At 40.5% G+C, this 13,290-nt stretch overlaps 1 long non-coding RNA gene across 1 annotated transcript; it reads left to right on the forward strand.

The window, feature by feature from the left end:
- The first annotated feature begins 543 nt into the window (after positions 1 to 543).
- LOC129050591 (uncharacterized) lies at positions 544 to 11,660 on the forward strand. The gene is made up of 3 exons (XR_008514269.2): positions 544 to 618; positions 9,728 to 9,837; positions 11,489 to 11,660. It is a non-coding gene; the product is annotated as an uncharacterized LOC129050591 (long non-coding RNA).
- The last annotated feature ends 1,630 nt before the right edge of the window (positions 11,661 to 13,290 follow it).

Here is a 13,290-nt window from a genome sequence, read left to right on the forward strand (position 1 = left end):
GTTTAGTGCACTGGTTTTCTCTAATGCTGGTTATGCCAGCAGTGAAGTTGTCACATGGACAGACTCAGGACCTCTGTTTAGCCAGAGTGTTGAAGGTGTTAGCTGTTGTTTTCTCCTTCTTTGGAGCAAGGATGTTCTGTCCTGAGTTGCTGTAGAGGCTTGAGTTGGTTTTCCTCCAGCCAGGAGGTGGCACTTTCAAGAGAGTGCCAGGTGCAGTAGTAGAAGGGGGATATAATCTTGCCCTGTGTTGGCCAGGATGAGTACTCAGGTTTCTCAAGTGATGGGTGGGGGGGGGTCATAGAACTCCCAAGAGATTACATCTTTTGTTTTCAGCTACCAGGGTGAGTAGAGAAAAACTATCAGGTGGGGGCAGGATTAGACAGGTCTGAGCTCAGACTCTCTGGGTGGGGCTGCTACCACTGTGGGGGTTTGGGGGTGGTTCTCAGGTCAGTGGAGTTATGTTCTCCAGGGGATTATGGCTGCCTTTGCTGCTTCATACAGGTTGCCAGGGAAGTGGGAGAAAGCGAGAAGTGACAGGCCTCACCTAGCTCCTATGCAGCCAGCAAGACCAGTCTCTCTCGCACCATGACTCCCCAACTGCACTGAGTTCATGTCCAGGTGTGCAGAGCTGAGATCTTGCCCCAGGGCACAAGCCTCCCTGCTGAGAAAGTGGGTAGGGCTCTCAGGCCTTGCCTCCCCACCTGCCCTCACCATTGGATGTGGCTTCTGTGCTTGTATCTGCACTTCCCATTCGCCCCCCTCAGACTCTGCTCAGGAAAGTTTGTGCTCAGTCAAAATTACTACAAAGTTCAGCTAGGACCTTTATTTGCCCTGTGGCCCCTCCCCAGTTCTGCTGGCCACCTTCCCTTCCAGAAGGACCTCTGTGAGATAAGGCCAGAATGACTTTCCTGGGGCTCAAGCTGAGAACCGGGAGGGTCCTGATGCTTCTTCTACTTTTATATTTTACTTGGCTGCCTAAATCCATTTCAGCTCTAGGTAAGGTTAATCCTTCCCCTGTGATCTGGATTTTCAGGTTCTTCAGTGGGGATGTGTGTTCAAAGGCTGAACTTTTTCCCCCTCACATTTTGGGAACTCACAGTTTTTTGGCTGTCTCATGGGGTTTGCAGCGGCAAGCCTCTTCTTTCAAAGGGTTTGTGAATTCTTCCAGTTTTTCTGGTATGTTCCTGCAGTGGTTCATGGAGCAAAAGTTCACATGTAAGTCTCCAGACACTGTCCTGTCATCTAAGCAGGAGCTGCATGTTAGTCCTATCTCCTGCCTGCCATTTTATGGGAGATCTTTTTTCTTTATCCAAATTGCCACTCTCTGCCTTTTAAGTGGGGGCACTTATCCTGTTTACATTCAAGGTTAATATTGATATGTGCTGATTTGATCCTGTCATTGAGTTGTTAGCTGGTTGTTATGCAGACTTGATTGTGTAGTTGCTTTATAGTGTCAATGGTCTATGTATTTAAGTATGTTTTTGTTGTGGCTGCTAATAGTCTTTAGTTTCCATGTTTAGCCCTCCCTTAAAGATCTCTTGTGAGACAAGCCTGGTGGTAACAAATTCCCTTCATGTTTGATTGTCCGAAAGGGATTTTATTTCTCCTTCACTTATGACGTTTAGTTTGGCTAGATATGAAATTCTTGGTTGGAATATTTTTTCTTCAAGAATGCTGAGGCCGGGCACGGTGGCTCACACCTGTAATCCCAGCACTTTGGGAGCCTGAGGAGGGCAGATCACCAGGTCAGGAGATCGAGACCATCCTGGCCAATGCGGTTAAACCCCGTCTCTACAAAAAATACAAAAATTAGCTGGGCGTGGTGGAGGGCACCTGTAGTCCCAGCTACTGGGGAGGCTGAGGCAGGAGAATCATTTGAACTCAGGAGGTGGAAGTTGCCGTAAGCCGAGATCGCACCATTGCACTCCAGCCTGGGTGACAGGGCAAGACTCCATCAAAAAAAAAAAAAACAAAAAAAAAAATGGTGAATATAGGCCCCCAATCTCTTCTGGCTTGTAGGGTTTTTGCTGAAAACTCTACTCTTAGCCTAATGGGGTTTCCTTTGTAGGTAACCTGCCCCTTCTCTCTAGCTCCCTTTAATATTTTTTCTTTCGCATTTACCTTGGATAATCTGACTGTGTGTCTTGGGGATGGTTATCCCATACAGTATCTCATTGGAGTTCTCTGAATTTTCTCAATTTGAATGTCAACCTCTGTAGTGAGATTGGGGGATTTTCATGGACAATATTCTCAAATGTATTTTACAAGTTATTTGCTCTCTCTACTTATCTTTCAGGAATGACAAAGAGTCATGTTTGGTCTCTATGTAATCCCATATTTCTTGGAGGTTTTCTTCATTGTTTCAAAATTGTTTTTATTTATTTTTATCTGACAAACTTACTCACAAAAACAGTCTTTAAGCTCTTTTCTCAACTTGTTCTATTCTGCTGTTAATATTTCCAATTATAATATTTTTGTAGTGAGTTTTTAGCTTTATCAGATCAGTTTTGTTCTTCCTTAAAATGCCTCCTTTGTCTTTTATGTCTTGTATTGTTTTACTAGATTCCTTCATGTTCATTGCCATCCAGATTCTGAATTCTATGTCTGACATTTCAGCCATTTCAATCTAATTAAGAACTATTGCTGGGGAGCTACTGTGATCATCTGGAGGCAAAACGACACTCTGGTATTTGAGTCACCAGAGTTTTTGTGCTGGTTCTTTCTCATCAGTGTGGCCTGATGTTCTTTTAATCTCTGTCGTTTTTGTCTTTTAGATGGTGCTTTTTGTTTTCTTATTCTTTGATGCTCATGAGGTTTTGACTGTGGCATAAGTTGGGTTTAGTTGACTGGCTTCATTTCTGGATGATATCAGGGGGCCCAGGCTAAGCTCAGCACTTCTGGTCTGCGTGCTCTAACCCTGGGTGTTGGTAGGAGTCCCACAGCTGTGTTCTCTGTCCTTATCTCTGTGTTATCCCCTTGAGGATAAACACTTGCTTCACTAAAGGGGTCAAGTTTTTCAGTCTGCTGGCAACAACAATGGGAGATTCTTACAACAGCACTTCACTGGGGGAGTGATAGTGGGGTTGCACCCATGTGCACATGCTTATGGTTGGGCAGCAGTGCATTGGGGTGCATGTTTGCATGTGTGCCAGCAGCAATAAGGCAGTGGTGTGGTGATATCTGCACATGTGCTCGCCAGCAACAGTGCGGTGGTAATGTGGTTGTGAACCAGTGGCACCAAAATGGTGAATTCCATGTGTGCACCTGTGTAGCAGTGGGGGAAAGCCACAGGCAAGTGCACACTGGCAAAGCAGCGGGAGGAGGTGTTTGGCACCTGTGTGTCTACCGAGGCCTGTCTGCTGAAGCTGTCCAGTGGTTAGATGGGATCTGCTATGATGTCTGCTGCAGGAGAAATCCTGGTTTTGGAATCCAAGCCTGCATTGCAAGTGGATGTGGTCAGGAGGGACCCCCAAGAAGCCAGCAAATGAAGGGTGCTCAGATCAAACTGGCCTTGTCCCCATGGGCAAGACAGCCCTTCTGTGTCCAGGTTAGATAGCCAACGAAGTCCCAAGCCACTTAGAGGAGCATGGCATGCCTTGGAGGATGGGTGTCCCTGGTCATGTTCCATTGCAGCCATTCTCACACCAAACTCTCTGGGCTCCACACAGGCTAGAGTACTGTCCCTGCCACTTCTTCAAGCATCTCTTTCTGCCACCTCAAATGTCTGTGGGCATCATGAGGGTCTCCTGAAGCTAAGATTCTGGAGGTCCATGAAAAGCATGGACCACTCTTCACCTATTTAAGTCTCCCCTTCTCCAGGAATCACTGCGGGCTGGAATGAGACATGGTGCTTGGTAGCACTCTGCAGGGTTTTCACCTTCCTCAACTCAGGGACTCTGTCCTCCCTCCTTTCACCCTTAATGCCTTTCTTCCAAAGATCTACTTGGAGTGTGCCGGTATTCTTGATGGTCTGATGTCTCAGTGGGAGATGCTCTTCCTGGCTGAGTCTAGTCAGCAATCTTGGCTCCCCTATCAAGAATTAATTTTTTGAAAAGAAAAAAAATACACAAAACTTTAGCTAGACTAATTGAGAAAATAATAAAACTCAAATAAATAAAATGAGAGATGAATAGAGAGTCATTACAACAGATATCACAGAAATTCAAAAAATCATAAGAAATTATTGTGAACAACTACATGCCAATAAATTTTATATCAGAAGAAATGAATAAATCCATGTACATGTACAATTTACCAATACTAAATGAAAATTTACAAATATGTTTGAAGAAATACAAAAATCTGAACAGAATAAAAATGAATGAGAAGATTAAGTTAATAATAAAAAGCATTTCATCAAATGAAAATGCAGGATTTGATGGCTTCACTCTTGAACTCTACCAAAGATATAAAGAAGAAGGAATACTAACTCTCCTCTAAGTATTCCATAAAACTGGGGAGGAGAAAATACTTCTAAATTTATTTTATGGGATCAGCATTATCCTGACTCCAAAACTGGACAAAGACACACCAAAAAAAATGACATACCAGCATTGATGATAACCAATTCTCAACAAGATACTAACAAACTGAGTCTAAAACAATATGAGAAAGATTATTCACTATGATCAAGTGGAATTCCTCACAGGTATTCAAAGATTGCTTAACATACAAATGAATAAATGTGATTTACCACATTAACAACAACAACAACAAAAGACCAAAACCATGTGATCTGCTTTTGGATAGATGCAGAAAAAAATTTGAGAAAATCTAGTATCCCTTCATGGTAAAAAGTCTCAACAAATTAGGTATAGAAGGCTTGTCCCTCAACACAATAAAGGCCATATATAATGTTCTCACAGCTAATATCACACTAAACAGGGAAAAGCTGAAGGATTTGTCTCTAAGATCAGAAACAAGACTAGGATGCCCACTATCGCCACTTCTATTCAACATAGAGCTATAAGTTCAAGCCAGAGCAACTAGGCAAGACAAAAATAAAAAGGAACCAAATAATAGAAGAGGAAGCCAAATTGTCCCTGTTCGCAGATGGCATGATCTTATGTAGAGAAAACCCTAAACATTTCACCAAAAAACTGTTAGAACTAATAAACAAATTCAGTGAAATTGGAGGATACAAAATCAACATACAAAAATCAGTGGCATTTCTATGTACTAATAGCAAACCGTCTGTTTAAAAAAATCAAGAAAACAATTTCACTTTAAATAGCTACAGAACAAAGATAACTAGGAATAAACTTAACCAATAAGGTGAAAAGGCTCTACACTGAAAACTATAAAACTTTAACAAAAAAATTGAAGAGGAAATACATAAACTGAAAGAATCCCATATTCATGGATTGGAAGAATTGATATTGTTAAAATGGCCATACTCCCCAAAGCAATCTACAGATTTAATGCAATTCTTGTCAAAATACCAATGACTCACAGAAACAAAAAATCTTCTCAGAAATAGAAAATCAATCCCAAAATTGGGAACCCCAAAAGATCCTAAATAGCCAAATCAATTTTGAGCAAAAAGAAGAAAGCTAGAGGCATTACACTACCTGTTTTTAAAATACATTACACGAACAACATGGTACTGGCATTAAAAAACAATGGAATAGAATAGAGAACACAAAAATAAATTCACACGCCTACAGACAACTTATTTTCAACAACGGTGCCAAGAACACACAATGCAGGAAAGAATCTCTTCAATAAATGATGCTGAACAATTGTATACACACACACCAAAGAATAAGACTAGTCCCCTACTTTTACCGTATCGGAAAATAAACTCAAAATGGATTAAAGATTTAAATGTCATGCCCTAAACTATAAAACTATTAGAAGAAAATATAAGGAAAGCACTTCATGACATTAAACTGGGCAAGGACTTTTTAAATAAGACCTTGAAAACTTAGGCAACAAAAACGAAAAAAGACAAATGGGATTACATCAAACTAAAAACCTTTTGTACAGCAAAAGAAACTGGTAACAGAATGAAAGACAATTGACGGAATGGGAGAAAATATTTGCAAACTGTACTTCTGACAAGGGGTTATATCCAGAACATAAAAACAGCAAACTCCACAAATAACCTGATTAAAAAAATGGGGAAAAGTGGCTGGGCATGGTGGCTCACGCCTGTAATCCCAGCACTTTGGGAGGCCGAGGCAGGTGGATCACGAGGTCAGGAGATCGAAACCATCCTGGGTAACACAGTGAAACCCCATCTCTGCTAAATATACAAAAAGTTAGCCAGGCGTGGTGGCGGGTGCCTGTAGTCCCAGCTACTCGGGAGGCTGAGGCAGGAGAATGGCGTGAACCCAGGAGGCAGAGTTGCAATGAGCAGAGATCATGCCACTGCACTCCAGCCTGGGTGACAGAGCAAGACTCCGTCTAAAAAAAAAAAAAATGGGGAAAAAGTACTTAATAAACATTTCTCAAAAGAATACACAGAAGGCCATCAGTTCAGTGTCACAAATTATTAGGAAAATGCAAATTAAAACCACAATAGAGATACCACCTCACTACATAGTGGAAGATGTGGAGGAAAGGAATCACTTACAGGCTCTTGGCAAGATTGTAAACTAGTACATTCATTATGGAAAACAGTATCAGGGGTCCTCAAAAACTTAAAAATAGAACTATCATACGATCTAGCAGTGCCTCTACTAGGTATATATTCCAAAGGGAATCAAATCTGTATGTTAAAGAGATATCCACACATTCATGTTTATTGCAGCACTATTTACAATAGCAAGAGTATGGAATCAACCTAAATGTCTAATAGTGAAGGAATGAATAAAGAGAATAATGTATAAATACACAATGGAATACTATTGAGCCATAAAAAGGAATGAAATCATGTTATTGCAACACCATTGATGAACCCCGAGAATACCATGTTAAGTAAAATAAGCCAGACATATAAAAACAAATACCACATAATCTCACTCATGTGGAGGAATCTAAGAAAAAAAAAAAGTTATCATAGAAGCAAAGAGTAGAACAGTAAGTACCAGAAACTGTGGAAGAGAGTGAGGAGGGGAGGATAGGGAGAGGTTCATCAATGGGTAGAAAGTTACTGTTAGATAGGAGGAGTAAGTTCTGGTGTTCTGTTGCACAATAGGTTGATGATGGTTAATAGTAAAATATTGTGTGTTACCAACTAGCTAGAAGAGAAGCTTTGGAATGTTCTCACCACGAAGAAATGATAAATGCATGAGGTGATGGGATCCACTAACTAACCTGATTGAATCATTGTATGACAAAAAGTATGTATGGAAACACCTTATTGTACTACACAAATATGTATAATGTGTCAATTTAAAAAATAACAGTAACATTCTTTTTACAGTCACAACGATTTACATTTGCCCCAACACTGTTGGGGACAGCCTGTTGTCCCACTCCACAAGCCAACTTGGATAATATCAAACTTTAAAAATTTTACCAATTTCTTAGGGAAAAAAAATGTGAATATGTTTTCATTGCATTTTTCTTATTTTTAAAAGAATGTGTAGAGTCATTTCATGGATTTGGGGTTTATTTATATACATTTTTTGAGAATTATCTGTTCATATTCTTTAATCTTTTTTTTTATTGATTCGTAGAAACCATGTATATGGTATGAATACCAATGCTTTGTTACTGTCTTTATTTGTCTTTAAATCCTGTTTAACTGTCTCTTGCTACATTAGTAGACCAAAAAATATGTGTAGTCAAATCTCTTTTAAGTAGTATTTCTATGAATTGTGTTCTGTTATTTTCCCTGATGTATGGATGAGAACCCTGAAACACATAGAGACACACAGCTAGCAAACTGCTAACCAGGATTGGAACTTGGGTCTAACACCAAGGCTACTAGAACATAGGAATTTTTCTGTTGATTTTCCTCCCCTTAATGGCTTCTGAAATTCCAAAGATAGGTTAGCAGAATTACTAAGTTCTAAGCTTCCCAGAATAAGAAAGAAAGTTTTAGAATACTTCTCACTTCCCACAAAAGGTTAGGAAAAAGTGTTGGAAAGTGTTTTGCCTTTGACTGTAGCTCTGTGTATTAGTCCATTTTCAGGCTGCTGATAGAGACACACCCAAGACTGGGCAATTTGTAAAGAAAAAGAGGTTTAATGGACCTCCAGTTCCACTTGGCTGGGGAGGCCTCACAATCACGGCAGAAAGCAAAAGGCATGTCTTACATGGTGGCAGACAAGAGAGAGCTTGTGCAGGGAAACTCCCCCTTAAAAAACCATCAGATCTCATGAGACTCATTCAGTATCATGAGAACAGTACAGGGAAGACCTACCCCCATGATTCAGTTACCTCTCACCAGGTCCCTCCCACCACATGTGGGAATTATGGGAGCTACAATTCAAGATGAGATTTGGGTGGGGACACAGCCAAACCATATCACTCTGTTTTGGTCTTCCTATAACAGTGGCCAAATAACCAAGACAGGCATAAAGAACAACATCAAAGTATGTTTTGAGAGCAAAAACTTGTTAAGGGAACAATTAGCAATATATTTTACAAATACATATACACAAGCATGCCCTCCTACACACTTGCACACACATGCTTTTGTAAAAAGTTGGTGAGGATGGGTACAGCTGGGTGGAAACACAAAGCAAACAGAAACCTCAAGAGCAGAAACCTCAGGCTGCTGTAGAAGACCTGATGAGACTGATGTAAGTTAAAATGAGGATTGGAGGTCCTGCAGCAGCCTGTGGAGTTGATAGGTGAGTGAAAGCAGCTTTGCCTGCCCTGGAGCACATGCTCAAGGGCAATGGAATAAACTCCTTGCCTGAGTCCCTGGACTTGTGCCTGAACTGCCTGACCCTATCCACCCCTGTGCCTTCCCCATTCTCTGTGGGCCAATGATCTTCTGCCCATGCAGCAGCCTCTTGCGTTCCCCATTCTTTTTCCTCGAATTTGAGGTTCATTCTGTCTCTGCCTTTCACTCTCCCAGCACCTCTCAGCTGGGTTCTTTCCCTCCATTCTGACAGTGTCCCAAGCTTAGCTCAGTTTGTCTTGCCAGCCTAAGTTCCCAAACTGTGCTTGGGCCGTTCTCCTATTTCATTTTTGACAGGACTGTGATTCCTTCCTCTCTTCTGAGTTTCTCTTTGGAGATGTTTCTCAGAATCGCAGGCCTGTGTCCTTGTCGTGTTCCCTGATAGCACAGACGTCTCGATTCAACAACAAACAGTGGCACCTGGTGCCCCCAACATTTCCTGATTTTGTATGATTTCATTGAAATATACCTACCTACTGTATCTAATCAGGTAATCTGCACAAATATGGTAATTGGAGACAGTGGGTTAATGTTGTTCTGTCCCCCCAAGGAACACATAGGGACTCAACAGGACCCTTCACCAGAGGATGCTTTAACCCCAAAGAATGACTCATATGGTGAGAACTGCAGCTTCCACCCCAGGTGGGCATTTCAGTGTTTATTAAGTTACACTGGATAGGTGAGCCACCCACTGTCTCTGCCTGAGGCTAGGTCTAAACCTAATATTTATGTAGGTCAGAAATTTTTTTTTGTTCTCTCTCTCATTTCACAGATGAGAACTGCTCTTCTCTTCTGTGTTGCATGTGTCGATGCCAGAAAAATGTCCATAATTCTCTGTTCTGCATCGCTTGTTACACAACTACTCAGTGCAAAATTTGATATGTGAAAATTGGTTTTTTAAATTTTTATTTGTATTTTTTTTGGCAGGCTTTGGGAAAGGCCTGTTTCCTGGCACTAAAAGTAGCCAGTCTTGGCGTGAACAGCCCCTGACAATTCCCAGCATATGGTAAGAGAAGACGCTTCTGCCCACCCATCAGGTAGGTGTCATCTTTCTGACTGGAGCAATGATAGATGTCGTGCTTGGAGACCAATGACTGCCGGGAAGGGTGCCAAGCAGCCAACTGGCCAACACTAGTGAGCAGGTCAGAATATACCAGGCCTCTGGGCGAGGCAGGCCTGCTTGTACCCAGCCACACAGAGGCCGTACACTAGAAAAATGAACACACAGACAGGTTTTGACTGTGGTTGCAGAGTTGAATATTATTATTTGTTTTTGCTAAATTAGCTGTAGAGTTTTCAATAAGAATGATAGCTTCACCGACTAAAAATACATGCAAAGCACATCAGCTTCTGCTTTTAGGCCAGAGCCTGTGAGTCAGCCTTCTTATGTATAAAATGGACTTAGCCGTCTCAAAGAGGAGGGATCTAACAATCAAAGTTTCTGCTACTCAGTTTATCAAAGCATTTTGTCTTCAGCACTGACTGTCAATGTCAGTCATTTGATCATTTTCATTCTTTTGGAAACCACTTTGCTGTTTTTTTTTTTAAAAAAGTATGCTCTATGTAGAAAAGTCTAATGATCCAAAAAGTACAAAAAATAACATGAAAATTATCCAAATACCGTTGCCTAGATATAGTCATTGGTAATACTTTTAAAAACAGTCTTAAAGATGGCTGTTCACTGTGGCTCATGCCTGTAATCCAAGCATTTTGGGAGGCCAAGCCTGGAGAATCACTCAAGGCCAGGAGTTTAAGACCAGCCTAGGCAACAAAACGAGACCTCATCTTTACAAAAAATGTAAAAAAGTAGCCATGCATTGTGGCGCATGCTTGTATCCCAGTTACTCTATCCAGGTGCTGAGGCAGGAGGATTGCTTGAGCCCAGGAGATCGAAGTTTCAGTGAATTGTGATTAGGCCACTGCACTCCAGCCATGGTGACAGAGCAAGACCCTGTCTTTGAAACAAACAAACAAACAACAAACAAACATAGCCTTAAAGAAGTACCTATATTCCTAAATACAATATGTTACAAATGCAATTACACCATGAATGCCTGCCTATAACCTGCAATTTTTTATTCAATAATACATTATCAATATTATTTTTTAATGCAGTATCAGAGACCACTGCATGTGCGCACTGATGTTTACTTAAGTGATCCTCTAGAGAGAATATTTAGATTGTTTCCAATTTTTTAATACTATAGCAATGCTGCTGATTACATCTTTTTGTACTTGTGCAGTTATTCCTTTAGGAAAATTTCCTAGAAACTGGACTGTTGAGACAATGGTAGGAACATTCTTCTCTTTGATATATACTGATAAACTTTCCAAAAAATACTTTATTGATTTACATATTCTTAACATTGCATTTTATAAAAATTTATATATTTATGAATTAATTTTTATTTGCAGTCTAGAAAAAGATAGCAGCTGATAGTTTTCACATAACTGGAAAAAAAGTGTTTGCTAAGGAGAGAGAGTAGGAGGCCACTTGGAAGATATTGGTGGGGCCATTGGCAAGAAGCTGAACAAAATCTCTGCTACAATTTTTTGGAAATAAAAATATGAAGACTTCATGATCAGCAACCTCAACCACAATGAATGCAACTCATAATCAAGCTATTTTGTCTCTCAGCATGCTCTCACTCTCCCTAAGACACAGCTCATATTTTTATCTCTTCTCAGAACTCCCATCCATGCTTTTTCCTCCTCCTTGACCTCAGTAAATGACTTCTCTTAAAACTCCCAAGACGAGATAGAAGCCATCAGAAAGGAATGTCCTCTTTGCAAATGAGTTCACAGCTACAAATAGTGGTATGTTTGATATACATTATATGTCTTGTTTTATTTTATAGCATTGATTAGGCCATCTAAAACAATGGTGAATTATAAAAGTCAGGTGCATAGATGTTAATGGGAATGGTTTAATAGTCAACCTAAGTATAATGCTTGCTCTAAGTTTCCGGTGGGTACCCTAGCCCAGTGGTTCTCACCAGAGGCACTGTGGTCATCCCCACCCTGGAGACATTTGGCAATGTCTGCAGAGGGTTGCTACTGGCATCTAGTGGGTAGAGGGCAGTGACACTGTTAAACATCCTATAACGCACAGGAAAGAACCCCACAACAATTATCTGGCTCATAATATCAATAATGTCACTGTTGGGAAAGCCTGCCTTAGCTCTTGGTCCAGCCCAGTGTTTACAGAAGTGGCCTCTGGAGACAGACTGCCTGGATTGCAATCCTGACTCTACTACTTACAAACTGGAGTTCGACCAAATGAGGTTAAAATTTCAATAAAGCCTGAATTATGTACACATGGACCATCATTGCTTTGGGAAATCCTTCTACATGCTGATGACATTATAATTAGAAAATAGCAGGTGTGAAACAAGTGAAAATTAAAAGTGAAGCTATTTGTTGTCTGTCTTGATACTTAATGGAAAATACTTTTGGAAAGAGTTTGGAATGGGTGTGTTTCTCTGACAAAAAAAAAAAAAAAATCACAAGGAAACAAATTGGGTCGTGTATAAATTAGTTAAATTGAACTTGAGTGGAGACCTTCTAGAGCCATACCTCCTGCACATTTTTCCTTCTCCTGACTTTATTGAAAGCCAGTGTAGATAATTAATTTTGTGGCTCTACATCCATGTTGTGCTTCTGTCATCCATTAGCAGCACCCTGCCTGGATAGTGCCCTGAAATAACAGAAATAAGAAAGTTATTCTCTTGGTGACTAATGTGAGTTGGCTTGGGATAGGGGCATGCAACAGCTTGATGCCTATCTTTCTCCCCCTACACTTAACATAACCCAGGAGGGTTAGACTGACCCTTCCTAGAAAGGGAGGTAAGAAGAATGTCATCCACATCTTCCATGTTGCTTCATTTTCTCGATTTTTCTCACATTCTTTGATCTGTGTTCTGGAAGAGTTCTTTTGGTTTTCAGCACATTGACAATTGTTCTTCAGCTATGTCCAGACCGTCCATCCCATCCATTGAACTTCTCAATGATTAGGTTCTAGTTATTTATTTTGATCATTGTGTTTGTCTTTTTCAAGATCTTTAATTATATAAAGCTGTATACATAACCTATTCTTATTTAAAGTATGTGATACAGTCTCTTATCTCTCTAAAGATATTAAATTATCTTTTAACCTGTATCCACATAATAGGGGTGTGTGTGTGTGTGTCTGTGTGTGTGTGTGTACATCCTACACTCTTAGCTCTGATCATCTTCTTCATCGGTTATTTCAATACCCTCCTATTCTGAACCTCTACTTTCTTTCTTGCCAACCTCCAATTGTCAAAGAATGGCCCAAGATGGTTTTTTAAATGTTAACCAGATGATGTCATCAAACTAATTTAAATATTTCAGTGGGTTCTTGCTGCACATGGGACAAAACCCTTGCTCTTTGCTTGGTGATGGCCCCAACACAGCATTTGCCCCACTCCAGAGAGTGAATTTTCCTCAGCTTTTCAGATGCAACAAGC

Source organism: Pongo abelii, chromosome 16, assembly GCF_028885655.2.
Source record: "Pongo abelii isolate AG06213 chromosome 16, NHGRI_mPonAbe1-v2.0_pri, whole genome shotgun sequence".
Classification (NCBI taxonomy): Eukaryota; Metazoa; Chordata; class Mammalia; order Primates; family Hominidae; genus Pongo; species Pongo abelii.